The sequence below is a fragment of the Stylophora pistillata genome, chromosome 2 (assembly GCF_964205215.1).
Source record: "Stylophora pistillata chromosome 2, jaStyPist1.2, whole genome shotgun sequence".
NCBI classification, from domain to species: Eukaryota; Metazoa; Cnidaria; class Anthozoa; order Scleractinia; family Pocilloporidae; genus Stylophora; species Stylophora pistillata.
In genome coordinates this window covers 16394924-16416843 of record NC_142520.1, presented here as the reverse complement: position 1 = coordinate 16416843, position 21920 = coordinate 16394924, and the positions used below count along the sequence as shown (strand labels likewise).

General features: G+C 37.6%; 1 long non-coding RNA gene and 1 pseudogene across 1 annotated transcript; one reads left to right on the top strand and one right to left on the bottom strand.

The window, feature by feature from the left end:
* The first annotated feature begins 631 nt into the window (after window positions 1-631).
* On the top strand, window positions 632-11807 carry LOC148737384 (uncharacterized). Its single transcript, XR_015997401.1, has 5 exons — window positions 632-788; window positions 8411-8476; window positions 9222-9281; window positions 10108-10228; window positions 10609-11807. It is a non-coding gene; the product is annotated as an uncharacterized LOC148737384 (long non-coding RNA).
* Window positions 11808-15329: 3522 nt separating this feature from the next.
* Window positions 15330-16843, bottom strand: LOC148737383 (uncharacterized; annotated as a pseudogene).
* Between the last annotated feature and the right edge of the window lie 5077 nt (window positions 16844-21920).

Below are 21920 nucleotides of genomic sequence, written 5' to 3'. Positions count from 1 at the left end.
GAAGTTTTTTCTTTTTTTTTTTAAGATGATTCTAGCTTACCAAGAGTTCATTAAGGCATCAAATTTTTTAGCGTTAAATTCCTATAAATCAACATAGGTTACGCTTTGCACCCAATGTGTGTGGCCATTTTTAGAGCATTTTAGAATACATGGTACGCTGCAGTTAATAACATAGGGGTAGTGATGTAAATGATAATGGTAATGATAATTATTCAAACTCAATCCGCCGTTGGTTTAATTTTTTTGTTTTATCGAAGGGGTGACTGAGGTAGAAAAAATATTTTCAACCATAGGAAAATATCTTTTATTTCTATTTTTGAGATCTGTTTTAAAAAATAAAAACAGCTTAATGATACAGAAATATTTGATGTGGAAAATGTGTGCGTCAATGATGGGATAATCTGTGTTTATAAATTGAGTACTGGTGCGAAAAAATTAAAATTTCGGTTGCTGAATAATGGCCATCTTCTAGTATGGTCTTTAGGGATCAATTTGGGTCAAAAATTCTTAATTTGCACTTGTCCAGTCATTCCAGTTATTTTTCCGTGCAGTCATCAGCGCTTCCTTCGAAACTAAAGTAAATTCTCTTTTCTATTTTTGTTAGACGTGTGTCTTTAACAAATTACGTGACGGAAATTTTTGTCTTAGCTTTGAATTTATTCCTAAAAACTGTAGTTAAAAAACAGCTGTAAAAACCTTAACTTTTCTGTGGATTAATTTTCTGCTGCTTACGGGGATAAACTCGATCGGGCAAAGTGTAAAAGTGAAAAGGGACCATCAATTTTCAGGTACTTAATGTAGTAGCTTTGCTGCTTTCCCTTCTTCCCTTTGTAGTTAAACATTTTTTCCCTCATGCAGTAAAAATATTTTATTCGTTTTGTGTATCGCAAAATAACTTCATTGCCGCTGCAGATGTCGATCCTGTTGATGATGTTGTGTCTGTTTTGTATTCTAACCGAATATTTATTCTACACCCTCTATCTCCGAAAGGTATAGTTTGTTATACGATCCGTTTTATTTTCTCTACAATGTATTTGCTGCGACTTAGTTTTAGAACAAAGGATAACGAAATGAGTGCAACATGGCACTTCTGTAAAACTGATCAAAATTTAATTTTTCTTCGCGAACATTACCACAATGATGCGTAAATTACTGACGAGCAACAAGCACAACAATCAACTCGTTAAAATGTCCAAATGCACATGGGGATTTAGTTATAAGATCGTAAGGCTCAGGAAAAATTCTAAGTGAGAGCCTATTCTTTGTATTGGTGTTTTGCATTTAAAAACATAACTACAAAAGAAAATAAAAAGGAAAATTTGGCGGTTAGTTTCTAAGAATTTGAAAGTCAAATGACAACTGTATCAGAAACAAGAGGTCAGTTTGTGGACGACGAAATCATATTTGCAGGGTAAGGGAACGTTTCGTCGAAAACCGAAAAACAAACTATGCGACTGGATTTGTTGAAATTTTCCAAACATCCTAAATGCAACATATTTCCTGCTCAAAAAGCACAAAACGCGAGGCGGAAACTGAGAAACAGTTCGTTTGTAATTACATTTTCTCCCTTATAAATATACTTGATAGCTTGAAAAAAATGTTTTCAAATTTAATTTGAATTTCAATTCTAAATGCTAAACAGTCTTTCAATATTCAGAGAAGCACTAAATATTAATATCTCATTTCTCATTTTATTGGCAACGTTTGCATTTTTTTCTTCAAGATCAATTAAAAGAAAAGAAAAACAAAAAAACTTGTATTGACCATGTGCTGATTAGCGAGGAATACACAGTAGTTACCAGATCATAAATGATTCTTGTAGTTTATAAGCGTTCATTTCAAAACTCTACAATAATTATATTGAACAATACCAATACTTTTTCAGGGAAGAAGGTATATTGGGAGAAACGAGATTCAATAATGCATTTTTGAAAGCATCGTGCTGAAAGGGAAGGATTTTGGTCCCGATTGACGCGTTGGATCTAACAGAAAATAAGATTAAATCTTTTTTATTTTATTTCCAAAACATCAAACATTCTCAGAATTGGCCAAAGCAAACTTCTTTTCACCATGGATATTACGTCTCTTTACACTGTCATTCCTAAAGGCGAAGGTCTTCTGGCCCTTAAACATTTTTTTGATCAACGTACTGATAAGGAACCTAACTCTGAAACACTACTACGCTTAGCCGAACTAGTGCTCACACTCAATTGTTTTTCATTCGGAAACAACTTCTTCAAACAAATCAATGGTGTAGCCATGGGCACCAAAATGGGACCTAGCTATGCCAATCTTTTTATAGGTTTTGTCGAACATCAATTTCTCAGCTATCACAACGGGTCCAAACGTGAACTCTACGGTCGCTACATCAACGACTGTATCGGCGCTACCTCCTCTACCAGACAGGAGCTCACTCAATTCATAACCGCAGTCAATTCTTTTTACCCGGCCCTGAAATATACCTGGGAAATTTCTGACAATTCTTTATCCTTTTTAAGACATCAAAGTTTCAATTGAAGGTAACGGTTTATGCACTAGTGTGTATTACAAACCTACAGACTCGCATAATTACTTGTTATGTTCGTCTTCGCGTCCATCTCACGTTAAGAATTCCATTCCTTTTTCTCAGTTTCTTAGACTTCGTCGTTTATGTAATGATGACTCTGATTTCCACCACAAATCAGAGACAATGTACCAGTTTTTCGATAAACGTGGTTACCCTGTTTCTGTCGTTCAAGCGGGTCACCACCGCGCCCAACTTATTGATCGACATTCAGCACTACAAACGTCGCATAAGGAAGATTCCGACCGCATTCCATTCACTCTCACGTTTCACCCTCACAACACCCGGTTAAATCAATCATTCTCAAAAACTTTGAATTACTTCAAAACGATCCAGAGACAAGCACTATCTTTTCGCAGCCTCCGCTCGTTTCCTTCAAACGCGACAAAAACATAGGCAGTTTTTTGGTCAGAAGTTCTTTTCAGACTAATGACCAACCAGGCACTTTTAAATGCGCTCGTGCACGATGCAAAATGCGTCCTTTCATTCACAACACTCATAAAATATCGGGACCTAAACGATCCATTAAGATCACCGATCACTTCACATGCACCTCCGCCAATGTAATCTATTGCATAACTTGCACTTATTGCAAAAAGATATACATCGGCGAAACAGACAGAAGACTAGGTGATCGATTCCGAGAACACCTTCGAGACCTGGAAAAGAATGACAAGGACACATCGAAAGCAGTCGCTAGACATCTTAATTTACCTAATCATTCTAAGCAACATATGGCAATCTGCGGTCTTTCCTTACACTTAGGTAGCACAGAAAGCCGTAAAACTCTTGAACAAAAGCTCATCTTTCAAACCGGCAGTCTAAATCCCACAGGGATCAACGAACGCTTTTCATTCCACTAATTTATTTGTGTTTTTCTCATTACCATGTTAGCACCAATAACGTAGCTCCATTTTCTGCCTTTAAACGCACACACAACCCACAATTCCCCTATACGCTCCGACGAAGGGCTAACGCTCGAAACGTCAGCTTTTGTAATCGTTACGGTGGCCAATTTACCATTTCAACTTTTTTGATATATCCAAATTTTTAGAATTCGATTGAAAAACAAGTATAAAAGGAATATGAGTCAGTCAGCTCATAAAAGAGAAATTATGTGCAAACATCTGCTGTTATTTGAACAAAAATGGTCATACCACACAATTCTTCTAGAATTTTCCAGAATGATATTTTCAATTTTATGTTGGCGTGATGGCCATGTATTTCGTATTTAATTCAAGACAGGCTTCCTAGCCTTAGGTAATGCACATTGATCAACTTATCTACATTTCTTCAAGTATTAGGACATTTCCAAGAAGGGACCTGCCGAAAACAAACAACATTCTAGCTTTTTTCATCATATTCTATATGTAAAACTAAGTATGAATAAAGCAATTAACAGCATACAAGATGGAACATTCTGGGATTTCCGGAACAATGAACATGGGGAGCTAAAGAATCGACCAAAACGATTCTATAAGGCCCTGTTTACAAGCAAGGAGGGTAACCCTTGTGCTAGAGTTACCCTAGCAGGCGGGTCAAAGATAGCCCGGGTTTACAAGCAAAATTTCACAGGTAGTGTTACCCTACCAACCGGGACAACTTACCTATGCTAGGTAACCGCACACATCGTTATCAATGTTCAAAGAGTCTGGAAAAAAGTAAAAAGTTGTCCCGGGTAGGTGAGTTATCCCCAGCAGAGCGTTTACAAGGCAACTAGGGTTACTCTGGCGCTAGGGTAACCATAGCGCTCAGCTAAGGCTACCAAAGTACTAGGGTAACCTAGTACTATGGTAACCTTAGTATTAGGGTAACCCTAGTACCAGGGTAACTGTTTCCTCATGTGGTTTTTTGTCTCCGGCATGAAGAAATATATCCGCACAAGACAACCTTTCCTAGAGATGAGAATTAAATTTTATTTTCTGCGTCCTAACCGCTTTCTTGATGCTTAAATACAAAACATTCACACTCGCTATGAATAATAATTTTTAACGCAATTTATAGCTAATTACATATGAATAAAAGAGTGGTGCGTACTGGGAATAACGATCTAAACAAATATGACTAATTTCAATATGCAATGGCATATTGCAACAGTAACCCCAGTACTAGGATAACCCTAGCTGCCTTGTAAACACGTCGATGAAAAAAAGAAGAAATGTGGGAGCGTTAGGGTAACCCTCCTGCCAGGGTAACCCTAGCACTAGGGTCACCCTACCTACTTGTAAACAGGGAGTAAATTAACGTTGAAATCATCAGTACTGTTCATCAATCAGAGAGAACACTATCAACACTTCTCTCTTTTACGCCTCTTGGACAGGTAACTCTTAAAAAGAGCCACAGGACATCGTGATTCACCAGTTGCGAAAATTTTGGGTTGCGCAGATCTGAGCTGAACTCGTAAACTTCCTTGCCGTGTTTTTGTCGGGCTTTCTGCGAAGGTTACAAACTCGTTGCCGTTGTCGTATTTATTGAGTTTGAAATCCTCCACACTCATTGTGTAGTGCTCTTGGCAGCCACGCAAGTCGAAATGCTGTGAGAGCAGCCACCACATCGCATTCAGGAGTGACCGTGGAGATGAATTTCCAAGCTGCCCGCTTTCCCACAAAGCTTCTTTTTCCTCTCTGGCTAGGCTTCTTGACGAATTTGGTAATTTTCCTTTACCTTCATTTCTTAGCTTACGCGCCTATCCCTCAAGAACTTTTCGGGAACTGAAAAATTCTCTGTCCTTTATAATTTAAAAAGAACAACCTTTTTTCTTTCAAATGGCGGTCAAGTGCTGCTTGCATCACTTTTAGGGACCCAGGTTCGTAATCGGTTCCGTCTTGTTTACAAATGGAGTCGTAAAATCGCTCGTGTACTTTATCCAACTGCTCGGGAAGAATCATTTCCAGGTTTTTATTAAGGCTATTTTCGTCACACCACTTCTCAAAAACTCGCACCCAGTTAATTGTGCTCTTTCGCGTATTTAAATTTTCGGCCGCTTCTTTTAATTTCGTAACTTCTTTAAGGGTCACCGTCTTAAATCTCGACGTCCTCTTGGCTCTGATCGAGATACAAGAGATGTTACCATCGCAATTATATAATTTCACATGTGAAATTAAAAATTAACGCTTAAATTTCGCGCCAAAATTGAGGAGTAATTTGTCACCTATGATATTATGGTATAAATATTTAATGCTTGATACATTAGAATATGCCTGCCATTCATGACGGAACTGATAGAATAAAACGCTATTAAGTATTATTAAATAAAAATATTATTCAATATTATTAAATAAAAAAAAAGTTCCATGGATTAGTTCAAATGTAAACTAATACTATACGTTTTAAGTTTCTGAGTTACTTTTTGCAAAGGATGAAAATTAAGTACAAGCGTTTTTTAGGCTGCGTGTAAACTACTTTGATGACGAAAAATCAGCTACCACAGGTTATTTATAGACTTGAGGTCGTAGTTAATGTCTGCCTAAAAATACTACCCGGAAAAATAAAAAAAAAAAACGGAATTCGAAACGCGCATAATCATACCGGAGGTCAAGAGGCGTATAACTCCATTGCTGTTAGAGATGTTGATGCTGTTGATGAATACCTGTTTGTTCTGCATTCCAACAAAGCTTAATACAATATTTATTCTTTAGTATTTTAGCCCCGAAGCGCATAATCTGTTATTAGATCCGTCTTGTTACTTCAGTTTCTATAAAATCACAGAAAAGTCTACTTAATATGTATTTCTCAGTGGTTTTCATATCAAAGAACGTGAGATGAGTGAAACTTAACGCTTCTGATCGAGATCTAGGTTCTCTCCATAAATACTGCTGCATTCATATTAGCAAACCGCTGACGAGAATCAACAACAAGAATCCCCTCCCTAAAGTGTCGAAATTATTGGACAAACACATCTGGATCAGGTTTCTGATCATCGAATCTAAATTGGCATAGTCAGCACAATGGGTTTCTATTTGGAAATAGTATTTTACATCCAAAGCGTAAATTTCTCGAAGAAATATAAATCACCAGCTTGTTTTTGAAACTTGAATTTGAAAGTGAGATGATAACAGGGCAGTAACAAAAAAGTTTGAAAGGTTGTGTGACTTGAAATCTTCTCCCGCTGTTTGAACTCAGAGATACATGTATAATAAATATTTTACCCCTTTTTTTTCGGTAAGTAAGAGGTGTGCTTTTCATTCCTATTCTTTTTGTCGACGACAAGTCTCTTTCCCCAGGTTCGATTAATTTCAAAAACAAAAACAAAACAAAAAAACATATAATAAGCTTGATAGCACATGCTTTGCAGAAAAGAAGACATTGAAATAATCACTAATCATTGCAGTTTATATTTTTGCATCGTTCACCCCTCAATGACTATTCACGAAAACACTTGTGTCGAAAATGGATCTTATTTTGTTTTGTTTAATCTTATGTTATTTTTTTTCTAGTTTTGGGTTAGGCTTTTTTCCAAAAAAAAAATGGTCTTGTTCATATACATACGATAGTTGAACACTTAAAACATTTTAAAGTTGCGCTTCGCAAACGAGAAAAATCAACATTTTCAGAATTGAAACGAAGAAGCAAGAGCAGCGCAGAGGAGAAAAAGTCAGTCACGTGACAGAATAGAATATACGTGCAAACACCTTTTTTTCTTTGAGCAAAAGTAGTTGTTTCTTAATATTCTCTTAGAGTCCTCCTGTGTAATTTTTTTCAATTTTTCGGTGGCATATTGATAGTGAGTTTCGTTATAAATTCAAGATAAGTAAAGCTAATTTGAATATTGGACATCTTTAGGCAGCAATTTATAAGCAAGACACAACGTCAGTTTCTTCGGGAATTAAGACCAACCCAAGATTTCGCTCTAAACTTGAATATCTTGCTTATTAAAATATCATAATTAATAAACAAAGTCGATCTTGAGTTATTACATCTATGTGTCCTACAAAATTCGTAGTGCGTATGTAATTAAATTGAAAAGGCGTCAGTCAAAAATTATTCCGAAGTTTAAGACTACCCAAAATTTCGGTCTTAAGTTAAATATGTTGAAAAACCTATAAATGTTAAATTTCTTACAGAGACGAACATAGGTAATCAAGGAGGCAGCCATTCCTTACATTTTAACCTGTTGTAAGGATACAACTTTTGCTTTTAGAGGACATAATTATCTTTAGCTGTGTACGATTGATTTTTACAACAGGCAAAAAGTCTAGTCATAACTGAGTAGCTTTTTATTCATTTATTTATTATATTTTCTTGTTTTAGCAACAGTCGATTCATTTCGATAAAGCATGTACCTTTTGACGTCATTTGCTCCACAAGAGTAATGCAGCTTGGCAGTAAGCCCTCATTATCAGCTCTTTGCCCTCGGGAAAGTATCAGGCCTTGAGCGTCGTGAGCGGGCAAGAGAACTGCGAGAGGTCTAGCACTAATTAGGGCCAGACCCCTAACAAACCTCATCCATTATTCTCTGCTTATCACAAGTATTGAGGCAACTAACACAGTCCTCGCAAACCTTTGGATTGCTTAACTCAAATGATAGAATAAATTCATGCTTAAGTAAACAAAGACAAACAAATATGTTAGTTATTAGCAAAGAGAAATAATGACTACTTTTAAAAGTCAACTTTCCAGCTCAAAAAACAAGTGCATTTCTTTACTTTTTTTTTAGCTTCTAGTTTTCGACTTCGATGGAAAAAATGTAAATGATTTATAGGACTGATAGCGACAAATGCATTAACATCGCAATAAATTTTCTCAAAAGCTCGTGTATAAAAACGTTTAAGCGACTCAGATAAAAAAAATCTTTCTGTTTTAAAGCCGGAGAAAAAAATAAAAAATTCCCTAACTTTACTTCCACAGCAAACAGACTGAAACACATCATGATGGTACCTTATATGACTAAGTGGAGTTTCATCCTCGTTTTCTGTAAGCAATGCAGCTTTACACAACTGTTGTTTAAAGCGGTTACTTATTAGGACGAACATTAAAATTTGTTGTTGACGGGTTGGGAGAGGGGCCAAGTGGGTTGCGTAGAGGGGGGAAGGAAATGGAGATAATATGTGTGACATTCAGCTAGGGAGGGGAGAGGATACGGGGGAGGCCAGATAAAGCCTCTTTCTTGCCTCACACAGCCACCTTTCCTCGGGGTGAGAAGGAACGAACAGAGGAAAGAAAGGGGGTGAGGTGGCATGGAAATTGGGGTGATTCAATGGAGCATAGAGCGATGGAAAATAAAAAAAATGGTCTGTTGTTTAATTTTCATCATGACCAGCGTTTTTTCACTGACTCATTCGAGTGCTCAACAATTACATAATATGAGATGACGTATTTGAGACCTAAATCAGTCACGGATTTGAAGGTTAGAATAGGAGACTCCAGCCCAGACAGACTTAGATACTTTAAAAGGGCAACTAACTTTTGAATTACCTTCCATTTTATTATTTTTGGTCAATGAAATTGTTCAATTTTAGGATTAATTCTATATCAAATTTTAATAAGGCCACATCCTCTAAGTACTCCGAATAAATAAAATCGCGATCGGCAGGAGATATGCTCCTCTTGCTCCACTGAGGAATATACATTCGATGCAGTAAGTTCTGATTTGTGGAGTAGTGATCAGATCAGGTCTAACGTGGTCATTTTTCTATAACATATAATTGACTTGTTGCAGTTTTGTTGAAACATCCTCAACGAACACAAGGACAGGACGGGGTCCATGGCAGTTCTTCAGGTAGATTTTTTTAATTAGTCTCATATTACGTGCTTTGTTTTTCGGTTTTATTTGCGTATCGTATATTTTGTGTCGGCTGGTAATTTTCCTTCTGTCCCGCGTCTGTTTACATTAAAAATATTTGCTACGTATTTCGTTCAGTCGCAATCGTCTTTTTCATTTCGATCCGTTTTATCTCGGTTCGTCTTGTTTTGCTTCATTTTGCTTTGAATGGTTTAAATAAAGCCGGTACTTTAAAGACCAAAGTGACTTCACTCTCTGTATTGCTAGTTTTTAAGTTTAAAACACATTTGAAGGATTTCGGAAATTTAATCCTTTAGCTACCATAATTGATTAACAAGTAACTTCTCCCTATGATATCCATATATTATCCAGTAAACAGGTGATGAGAATACTCCAACTAATCAGGAAGGAGTTGTTACCAATTTACAAGAAAATGTGTAGCAGCTAGAGGGGAGAATGAGCAATCTGTAGCCTTTCGAGTTCATCTTCTGCATTTCATGCAGTTTTGCCGTTATTCTCGGTCACGAGTTATCTACTTGCTTTTCTGTTTGTTTTTTTTTTGTTGTTGTTTTCTGTTTTCGATTATTTAAATATCAAAGGTTTTCGTCTTGCTTCGTAGACTATTTTCCTAAAATTGCAATCTTCTTGCTCAAGCAAGCTATTTTCCCTTTGCGATGGAAAATTTGTTGCAACATATTCCGATTTTTAAAATCCAAATACGAGTAATAATAATAATCATCATCATCATCATAACCACCACCATCATCATCATCATCATAATGTGCATTTCAGAAGCCCATATTTCCATATTTCTAATCTTTAGAGTGCCCAGGCCCTTGTGAGTGCCGTCCTTGGTGGGTAGAAGACAAACTGCTGGAGGTGGATTGCTCTGGAAAAGAATTAGTGTCGTTCCCATGGAAGATTCCAGTCACCACAGCCTTTCTGTGAGTAGAAATATCCCTTAAAATATGTGAATAGAAAATATAGGCTCGTAAACATGTGATTGATTGTCAATAGGATGGAGACTACGGCACTTTACATAGTGCTATCTAGAGAGATCTAATCATAATGAACACTCCAGTTGAAACGAAGGTTGCCAGTGGGTAAAGCTGGGATGAGAAATCCTTCTTGACGCATAAAACTTTGTTTAAATAACATAGACTGCTAGGTCTAACTCAGGTCGTTTGGCTGTCTGGAGTAGACGACTACAAAATGGTCAATAAGCTTTTGATAAAATTTTCAAAATAATTTGTAATACATTGGATATTTAATCAAAATTACGTATCTAATTTGACGTCAACAATTTTTTTTCTTGAAAGTTTAGGAATTACAAGCATATCTTTTGATAAACAAAGGGAACAAATGGTGCACTTATCACGAACAAATCATTGCGGCCTGTACATTACCTTGCAAGAGACAAGGACTTCATATTTGATTATAGTCTTAACTTTTGATTTGAAATGGTGTAATACTTCCATAAACTGTCGTTTATGAAAAGGGTAACTGAATGTATTCAAGTTGAAATTTGCCTGGTATTTTTTATAATCAAAACCATATTTCCCATAAGCGCGCTTTTGACATGTCACGGTACACGCCTCGTCGGCTCTAACTAACCATTCATCCAGAATGATTGATCAGAGTCTACATTTTTTCCATAATGCTGTCGTATCTTAATTTTTTTTTCACTCGTTCTTTTCTAATACTAAAACAAATTCAAAGATCCTTCCGACGGCCAAAACGGCTTAAATCAAATGAATGTGCATCGCTTTAAAACTGGAGCTGAATAAAAATCCAACTCTAAGAAATTTACACAGCCATACCTGAGTATTTACACGAAATACAACAATTTTGAAATCCAAGAAACGAGTCTTTAAGTGAGTTTGAATTTCAGTTCATCGACAAGCTGTTGACATTTGGAACAACTCATGGAACAGAGCAGAAGAAGTCATCGATAAAACTTTGGTTTAAATAATCTGACCTTCATTTCTCGTTCCGAGTGTGCGAGTTACATACCAACTGAAGAAGTATACTGGTCAATTTTTAAACTTTCAAGTTCATTTTAAGGCGTTGTACACATTCACAAATTAATACTTTGCTGTGCGGTAGCAAACAGAGGACTTCAACGATGAGGTTTGGAGACTAAATTAAAGTCCTGATCCTAGCAGAGAATAGAAACCTTAAGAGCCACTGACCATAAATATCGAGAATCCACCGACAGTTGCAAAATTTCGTAACTCGTTTTATATTTTATAAAGGACCCATTTGATGAACCTTTTTCGAAGATTATATCAAAAAGTTTTATCGTACTTTTTTCCCTCCGAATAATCGAAAAGTTCAAAATACGCCCAAATGGCCGTTGTTGTCTCGCCCTAAAGGCAATGAAAAATTAGGCAGCTTCGGCAACTTCGTACGCTACAACGCGATGCAATACCGCTTTAAATTTTGTATGCTAGCAGATGATCCTTTTATCTCTCGGAAAATATTAACTTCTTGTTCTGTTGTTACGTTTAAGTCGGAATAAGAACCCGTTGGAATAAAGTACTTCGCGTCCCTTTCGCGGAGGTGAAATAAAATATGCAACGTTTGCCTTATACAACTTTCGACTAATTTTTTCAAGCAAAATATAATACAGATTGTATTTCCTGTCACTACCTAAGATATAGGCCCGAACGTAGCATGTGAATATGTGCCTGCACAAAGGAACAGGTTTCTTTAATCTTCAACAACATATAGAGACACTTTATGTGATTATTCCAACATTTCTTGTTTATTTACCCAACCCTTATCATCTTGTCAGAGTCGCCCGGCTTGTTACGAAAACTATAGTACATGACAATGTATATTGTAAAGCTCATTATATTACCAAGAGATTGTAATATTACGATGATAGGTGATGAGAGGAGGAAGAAAAAGCATTTAAAAAGAATATATCTAAAAATATATGTTTATATAAATGAATAGATAAAAAAAAAGAAAAAAAAAAACAGTGTACGAGGTGCCGAAATGGACAAAAATGCCGTTTAGCAATTTTTCTTTCCAATTACATAAATATGTTCTAAACTCAAGATTTTTGTCGTCAGTTTACATATTAGATACTAACTTAATGAAATATTTATGCTCTTTTTCGCATTTATTTTCTAAACTCTTCAGTTGCATTCTAATTGCAAAGAAAATGCGTTACAAGTACAGAAATATTATTCTAATTGAAAAGTATGTTAGATGTTCTAACATTCTTATTACATTCTATTTTAAAAAATAAAGTACTCTAATAATGTTCTTTTCATGCCAAGTTTTAAAAAACTTTGCTCATAAGAATGATAAATTATCCCATCCTCAGTCAGAAAATACATGGCAATTGCAAAAAATACGTGTAATTAGTATGCGAATTATTCTCAGTTAAATTGTTTCGTGGTAATTCAAACACGCTTCTAATTAACATGCAAATCTATGCTACACAAAGCGATGTTGGGCAAGGGAATCACGGACGCCGATGTAATTGACATTTCCCCCTTTTTGCGCTAATCTTAAAGCTATGAATTGAAGACTATCTAGAAAAGCTACGATATGCCTTTATACCGTCGAGAAAGAGGCGACATAGAGATATCTAAAGATATTCTTAGAAAATACCCAAGCAGTTCTCGGTCAAATTGCTAGCTTCAGTCAACAATGGGAGACCCAGAATACAAACCTGGACGACCTATAAAAAGCTGTTGATCGAATGACCGAGATCTGTACATCGTTTGGCGATCTTCATCAGAGTGTACCCACTAACAGCGCTGCAAATAGTTCAGTTGTTGGCCTGACGAGTATTTTAGACGATATACGAACACATCATCTTTGTACGAGACTCAAAGGTTTAAATACAGAGCGTGCCTGTTCTTGTGAATGCCAATACCCAGTGAGCAGCAGTGGCGAAAAAGGTCACCTTCGCTGGGCTAGCATTGCTAAATAACTGGGAATTTCTGATCATGAGAGAACTCTTAGAAGACGAAGAGAGGAATTTGGAATCTGTTACGAGTTCGATGTTTGAGTGACAGGTGATTTGCAGTCAAAACAGAACGCAGGGTTATCGGAACAGCAATAAGAAGATTTATTTCAAAATGAACGTAGTTTTCACTTGATAAACTTTTCACTAGCCCGTAACTCAGTAAACTTTCACGGCCTCCGCCAACTTCGATCAACTTGAAAATACACACGGCCTCCGCCAACTTCAATAAACTTGTGAAAGGTAGTCTGGAAATTAAACCCGGAATTAAACCCGCCGGAATTTTTCAACGTCTGTTTTTTTTTCATGACAGGACGGAAAATGTGTGCACTGCAAGTACCTCCCGTCGCCCCATACAAAGCCTTACAAAACTTTTCTAAGGCTTTGTATGAGGACAACGGAAGGTACTTACTGTGCGCGCATTTTGCGTCCTGTCATGTCCAAAACGACTCCGATGATTTTCTGAAGAGTATATGAGCTCCGAAAATGCTCAGATGATTAACCCGAGGATTATTCGATGGTTTCCGAGAGAGCCCTACCCAGAGAGCCCTGAATTTTTGAAGGCTTGTTTTTTTCAATTAAAATTAATAAATAAATAAAATTGTGAATTTATATTGCGCAGTTTCCATGACGGGATGATCAACTGCGCATTACAACAATGCATGGAATAAATACTAATTACATCATTACAACAATGCATAAAATAAATACTAATTGCATCATTACAACAATGCTTTGTAACAGATACCAGTTGCATCATGTGTAGTATAAAATGTTAAAAGCTGAGCTAACTAAGAATAAAAACCCTTACTAAAAAAATGCGTCTTTAAGAGTTTTTTAAAAGTGTCGACAGATTTAGCCATTCTAATTTCCGAAGGTTGATCATTCCAGAGTTTCGGCGCCGAAGCAACGAAAGCACGGTCGCCTAGGGTTTTTAAAGTTTTTAAATTCGGGTTAGACAGTAGTATTCCGTCATTAGAACGCAGTCCATATGTTGAATTTAAAGGCTTCATTTTGAAAAGTTCATCGATATAGGACGGTGCGGATTTGCAAATGGCTTTGAAAGTTAAAAGCAGAACCTTAAAATTAATACGAAATGAGACAGGAAGCCAATGCAGCTGATAGAGTACCGGTGTAATGTAGCAAAATTTGCCCTGCATAACAACAAGTCTGGCGGCTGCGTTTTGATTTCTCTGCAATTTGTCAATATGGCACTTGGACACACCGTATAATAGACTATTACAGTAGTAATAGTAGTAATATTACAGTATTAGTAGTCTATTCGGCTACTAATAAAGGAGTGAATAATTCTTCTTTTTTCTTTTTTCAAGTCTTTTTGGAAGAGTGTATGAGTGTACTTCGAGGATTAACCGACAACTATCCGAAGGTCTCCGAGGTTACCTGGATATTATTCGATGGTTTCCGGATGGTTTCCGGATTCGATGATTACCCGGAGAGCCCTGAATTTTTGAAGGCTTGTTTTTTAACCCCGAGTTCTAGTAGCGCGAAAGCACGTTTTAGGAGGACAATTTCAACCTTGAGAACGATTCATTTGTTCGTATTCCAGCTTTCGTAAACCTTTGCCTCGTTTACTGAGGATCTAACCCTAACGATCTGATCTCAATCTGCAGAGTCGACTGAGTTTAACTGTTTTATTCTTTGCAGGTATTCACTCTGTTACAACGGGTGTGCAAAGCGCTACTCTGACAACTAAACGGAGATAACGCCTTTTTGATACTTGATTCTAAACAATCTGATTGGTTGATGCTAGCCACTAATGACATGACCAGGCAAGGTTTAAGGTCATGTCCATCACAGAGAACAATGAAGTTAACATGTCTGATCTCATTAAGAGAGTGATTTCTAAAACTGACAAATATATCCGCTACGTCACTCTTTCCGATCACGTTCATTGCAATTTGAACCAAAATCAACGAATATGGTATTTCCGCGTAACGCAATCACAATTGTAACTACTAGTTTCCAACGCAACCTACCCAATTATGTATCAATGTAAAATGGGGTCCTGATAGTTGGTATTATGTAACAAAAGGCAAGATTCATTGGTTCGTCTTCTGTTTCTGTTGAAGAGCTAGTTTCTTGTTTTGAAATACACCTCTGAGAGGGTTGTGTTAATGAGGCCCTCTGGGTAGCCTCTCTTTAGCAAATGCGCTTTGAAATTTGCAATTTTCTCCTCAAATATTGTTTGAGAGAAGTTTGTTCTGAGAAGTCTAGGGGCCTCCCCTTTTATGAAGCCTTTTTTTAACTCCTTGTGGGTGACAGGAACTATAATGTGTTTACTGAAATGTCTAAGTTTGTTTAAAATGAGTACGCACATCAAGGATTGCGTCTTTTTCGAATCGTTCCCCTTTGTAGAGGTAGGTGTTCAGGAATGTTGTTTCCTTATCGGAAATTTCAGGTATAAATTTTATTGTTGGATGATGATTGTTTGCTTTTTCGATGAAAGGCTCTATTGTTGCTTTCTTTGTACTCCTTAGCGAGAAGATGTCGTCTATGTATAACGTTTCCAAACAAACGTTTTGAAAAGGCTTTTGTCAAGGATTTCTGTCTCTACCTTGTTCATGAAAATATTAGAAAAGGCGACTGCCATTTTCGTGCCCATGGCCGTACCATGTGTTTAAAGGTAGTGATTTCCATTAAACTGGAAAGAATTTTCTTGGAGAATTAGCCTAGGCACTAGTTTTAGTCGTTGTGTAGGGATAGAAGTTCTGTTTCTGTAGAATACTTCGCATGCTCTGCATACAGTGTCTATTCTCTCTTCTTGTGGTATATTTATATATAAGCTCGTAACGTCCATTGAAACAAGTATTACGTTCTCCGGGTCTTTCCTATTTTCTATGAAATTGACAATGTCTGTAGTATCCTTAAGATACGACTTTTGTTTTTGTGCTATCGCCTGAAGGAGTTTGTCGACAAATGATGACAGTTTCTCTGTAGGACCATCACACCCTGACACTATCGGTCTGCTGACCGGGGAAGGTTTGTGTATTTTTTGTTAGGGTGTAGAATTCTGGAATTCGAGGCGGATTTGGGGTTTGACGAAGCCATTTTATAGTCATTACGTCTATATGATTACCGTTGTAGAGGTCTGCAATAAGTTCTCTGACCTTATGGTCCGTCTCTTTAATCATGGGTGATGCAAGAGGCCTGTAGTTATCTTTCTTATCTAGTAGAGTTTGGCCTTCTAAAAATTTTGTCGCGTTTGTTCATGACTACGGCTGCTGTTCCTTTGTCGGCCTTTTTGAGGTTTATCTCAGAGTCGCGTTTCAAGGTCCTGAGCGCCTTGCGTTCGACCGGAAGCAAATGATCTTTTGGCTTTGTTATTTCTATTTCTAAAAGGTCACTTTTAACCTCTTCTAAATAGCTTTCAAGGGCGACTGATTTTTGTATTGGTGTTAGCCATGCAGATTTGACATGGCAGGGATGGGTTTTTTTGTCCTCCTCTCGGAATATGTAAATCAGACGCATTCTCCTTGCGAACTGATAAAAGTCACGCAATAGTTGTTGTCTGTCCTGTTTTTGTTTTGTCACGGGTGTTGGAATGAATTTAAGCCCTTTTGCCATTAAATTAAGCTGGTCGTTTGTAAGTTCTTTATTTGAGAGTTTTTTTTTATGTGCGTTTTGTTCGCCTCTATTTTGATAATTGAACGTGTTTGGCGTCTGACTTCTCTGCGCTCCTTGCGTTTGTTAGATGCTAGCCGCTTGGCTTTTGAGATTCGGTTTTTGACCCATGTTTGTATTGGGAGTCAGAATACACGTGTGTACTTTTCAAATTCTTTATTCTCCACTGTTTCTAATCTTTTCATCATACTGCCCAACTAAGCGATTTCTTCCTGTAGATTAACAGCTATGTTTTTGACTGTCTCGATCGTTACATTGTCTTGATTGCTTTCAGCTTGCGCCACGCGCGCTGACTCGATCGTACTGCAGTTCTTAGTGTTCAGTGTTCCGGCCGTTTTGGCTCGTTTTCTTTTCGTTACTTCGGTCTTAAAACCACCGATTTCATGTTGATGGAAGCACATGATCGCCTTTACTGTTTCTTGCTCCGCGTTGTTACGGATTTTCTTTTTTGATCTCTTTTTTGAAATCCTCGTCCGCTCTTATTTTGGCCCTTGCCCTATAATGTAGGGGTTCTGGGCAAGTTCCTTTTCCTATGTCTATATTCTTATATCTATGTCTATATTCTATATCCTTTTTCCATATCCGGAGCTTGTACGCTCTTCGAAAAGGTAAGCTGGAAGGATCAATGTTACTATGGTTGGGTTTCAGGTGACGTCACAAGCTTTGCTGAAGTTAGTGTCCGCCATGTTGGTGTCCCTCGGGTGTCAAATTTATGAATAATTAGTCGATTTCTATAGTGAAGCCCTCTCTTTTATCGCCGTATTATTTCGCCAACTACATGAATATCCAGGAAGAAAAAAGCGATAAAAGTATCTGGCATTCATCTTAAGGTATCCCAGTGCTCTCTGAGTATCCCGAAAGCTTAGAGAGTTGGAAGGAAAGATGTTTGCAAAAGATCTCGGTCATTGGGGTTGACCCTGCAAACATACCAGCCGAGAAGTTCAGTCCAAAATGCTTGCCTCCTGTGGAAGCGTCGGACTTGCTGAGTTACCTCGTTCTTGAGACCAGCTTCTACACCAAGAAGCAGTTCAAGGCGTTCAAGAGTCTAGAGGCGTTTAATCAAATGGTGTCGGGATTTGTAACCTCAGTTGTAGGCAAAGTAATCGCCGGCAAGTATGGCGTGAGAGCACGAGTTTGGCATTCACAGCATATGAATGATCCTTTAGTGAACATTTGGGTCATTTCCGAAAACGATGGGACTATTTTGTCAGCCCATTGCTTGGGATGCAAAGCTGGACTGGCTGAGTCATGCTCATATATCGCGAGTGTTCTATTTATGTTAGAGGCAACTACTAGAATTCATGGCAAGGTCGCTGGCTGTCACGAAAACTCAGACACCGAAAACTCATGTCCCGCGAAGTGTTCTCCAAGCTTCCGAAGTGCTCCATAATTCGATAATGCATAGCATAAAGCATGAACCAATTTTTTTATAATATAACCGCTGGAATAATGCAACAAATCCGACGCGAAAGACGAACAACAATATCAAGAGTGATTATTCATTGAGGCGAATCGTGACGGCGCTGATGCCGAGTCTTCTTTCGCGTTGTTTTTCTCTTTCTGCCTCATTTAAGAACTCTAGCCCAAGGGTCGCAAAATTGCCTTCGTTCTGGGACTGGTGGGCCGAGTCTCTGTTTGTATCCATTATTATCGCGAAATATTTAAGAATTTTAACAGAGCGACAACAAGGATCTGTGCGACGAAGTACAAAAAGGTAAACAAACGTCCCTTTCGGCTCGTCAAAATCACGCCACATTTTAATACTTTGGTGTTGGAGCGAGCGCATTTGATCCTGTTAACTGTGAAAGAAAAGTTCAAAATTAACGGGAAAAATAGAGGAAATCTAAGCTAAATGAAGTCTTGTGTCACTCTAAAATGTTTTAATACTCAACCATCGGACGATTTTGCGAAACGTGCAACTTGCGGCCCTGCTTTTGCTGCTTCAGTTGGATGAAGACCCAAAAGGTCAAAATACACGAGGGATTACCAGGAGTGATCATGAGTCGAGTTTATCTCTTGAATTTTCGAGGAGTCTGAGTTTTCGGGGTGTGAGTTTTCGTGACACCCCAAGCTTACTTGCACTCAGGTAAAATGCTCATGGATTTTGCCGACATAGGTCAATGAAGTGCCGTATGCGAGTGCTAAAGACATCAATTTCTCATCGGCTAAGAAGCTCAAAGAAAAGCTCGACCAAAAAATCGAGGATCTACAACAGCCGCAAGCCTCCAACAATACAACAACTTCTAGTTCCTCCTGTTCTTCCCCTTGATTTGTGATGATCTTAGGTATAGCGCATTAGATCATATATATAATGAATTCTGCGCTATAGAAATAATAAAATTATTAAATTATTATACGAAAAAATCCTTAGTCTTTATGCCTTCCACTTTTGCTCGAACAGCCAACAATAATGCATAAAACCATCCCTTCTTTCTCACATGAACTCTTCGTTAGATACGGTTTGTTTACGCTCGAGGGACACCAAGATGGCGGATAGTAACCGTTGCTAAGGTATTGGTCACGTGGGTGAAACCCAAGGATAGGTAGTGTCGGCCGACATGGCGACCGACATGGCGACCGACATGGCGACAAACATGTCGGTCGACAGTCGGTCGACAGTCGGTCGATTGTCGGTCGATAGTCCGACAGAAAACCTGCAAGGTCTGTTGAGGAGGACTGAGAAAGGCCTGTCTCTAACGGAAGAGCTTATCAATTTTGTTAAGCACTGCTTTCCCGGAATTGAAATTGAATAAATGGCAGACTGACTTAGGCATTGTTATATTTTCTTTGTACGCTTGTAATGAATGATCGAGATCTCGATTATAGGGACGCTGACCGTGTTAACCTATAATTTGACGAATGATTTGCTGTTTATTATTTAGTTTCACGGCCGTTAAAAATAGATAAGTTAATAATGAAAGATAAACAAAAGATGAAATTAAAAAAATAGATAAAAAAAGATTAAGCTGGGGGTTCGATTGTTCTTCGAGGATCTCCGGGTAACTTCGGAGACCCTCAGATATTTATCGGTTAATCCTCGGAGTACACATTCGGAGCTCGTACACTCTTCCGAAAAATCTTAAAAAAAGAAGAAAGAAGAATTGAAAAAACGATCCTTCAAAATATCAGAGCTCTCCGGGTAACTTCGGAAATCATGGAATAATTTTCGGGTTAATCATCTGAGTATTTTTGGAGTTCATACACTCTTCGGAAAACCATCGGAGTCGTTTTAAATAAGAAAACAGGCGTTGAAAAATTCCGGCAGGATTCCGGCGGAATTCCGGTGGAATTCAGGATTCCAGACTTTCCAGACTACCATTGAGAAATACTCGCTGCCTCCAGCAACTTCGATAAACTTGAAAATACTCACGGCCTCCGCTAACTTCGATAAACTTGAAAATACTCACGGCCTCCGCCAAATTCAACAAACACTGCCTCGTCACACTTGACTGATCACGACCAACTCCCTTCGCTTGTAAAAACTTGGTTGAAACTTAACCTAACCTGTCCTGAAGAGTTTAGAAAATAAATGCGAAAAAGAGTATAAATATTTCACTAAGTTAGCATCTAATATGTAAACTGAGGACAAAAATCTTGAGTTTAGAACATATTTATGTAATTGGAAAGAAAAATTGCTAAACGGCATTTTTGTCCATTTTGGCGCCTCATATTTTTGTCCACTTTGGCGCCTCATACCCAGTGTGGCTCATTTAGTTTATTCCCAGATTATAGTTTTTTTATCCTCTCCGGAGACTTTAGATGTCAAACCAAAAAGAAAACAAGACTTCTTGGACAGCATTAGTTTGATAGCGTGCATACTTTAGTCCCTTATGACAGTAGGTTAAAGAATACAACTTTTCCAAGCATACTTTATTTCTGAACTTTGTCGTCGAATACCATGCAATTGATCCTACATTTAATTCATTTTTGGTAGGGACTTGAGTTACAACAACTTGAAGAAATTACCATCAGACATTTTCAGTAACAATACCCAGCTGGAGGGGCTGTAAGTTTGGAGACTTTTATATTTGTGCAAGGAACGCGTCTAATGCATATCGCATTTGTGAGAATACAAGGAGATCAGGGCAACAATTTATCAGCTACAAAGAGAAGCAATAATTGTTATGATGTCTTATAAATTGACGAAGGGGGAGGGGTACCTGAAATGCACCATTATGACTCTCTACCCATGCAAAGAACGGAATATTCTGGAATATTTTGGAGTATTCTAAAATACAAGTGTAATGAATGCTTCGAATCCAACTCGTATTGTTAAGAATAGCAGCGATACATTAGCTCCACATGAAAACATTTGCAAGGTACAAATGTTGCCTTACCTTTGTCCCCACCTCTAGCTACTTCGGTTCAACATCGCGTGTTAGTCCTTATCTATGTAACTTTCATTTCTTTCCTACATTAAAAAAAAATGCTTGCCAAACTGACCCTCTTTGCCAGAAAAAAAAACAAAAAAAAACAGGCGTTTAAGTGTATGGTTTCTACATCCCAATAAAGCTTGATTAACCCTTGATTTAGGACATTCTCTATAAAAAATGCATTTGACCAGGAAAATTTTTTGTTCGTTACATACATTATCAAAGAAAACAGTTGTAAAGAGAAGAATGCTGGGAAAGCATTTCCTTTAGACCACTCCCCTCTTTCCTGATTAGTCTCTTTACAGAGTCAACTGCACTGGTAAATTTCGCCCTTAACAAGTTTTTCTGCGATAACTTTCCAATTAGCCAGAGAAATAGCGCATAATGCTTCATTAAAAGAAAGCTTCTTCGCTTAAACTTAGACGTTAAAGCGACATTGTATGGACATCTTGCAACAGTTCAAATCAGGGTCGGGTGAAACGAACAGAGCTAACGTCGTTATTTTACTCTTTGTTCTGTATGGTAATGAGCATCCGAAAAGATCATAGAAAGTGAATATTTAACAATAAAATAATCATTTCCTGAATATTCTATGAAGCAAAGAGGACAAGAAGCCTTAGTTCGAAGCTCTCAATA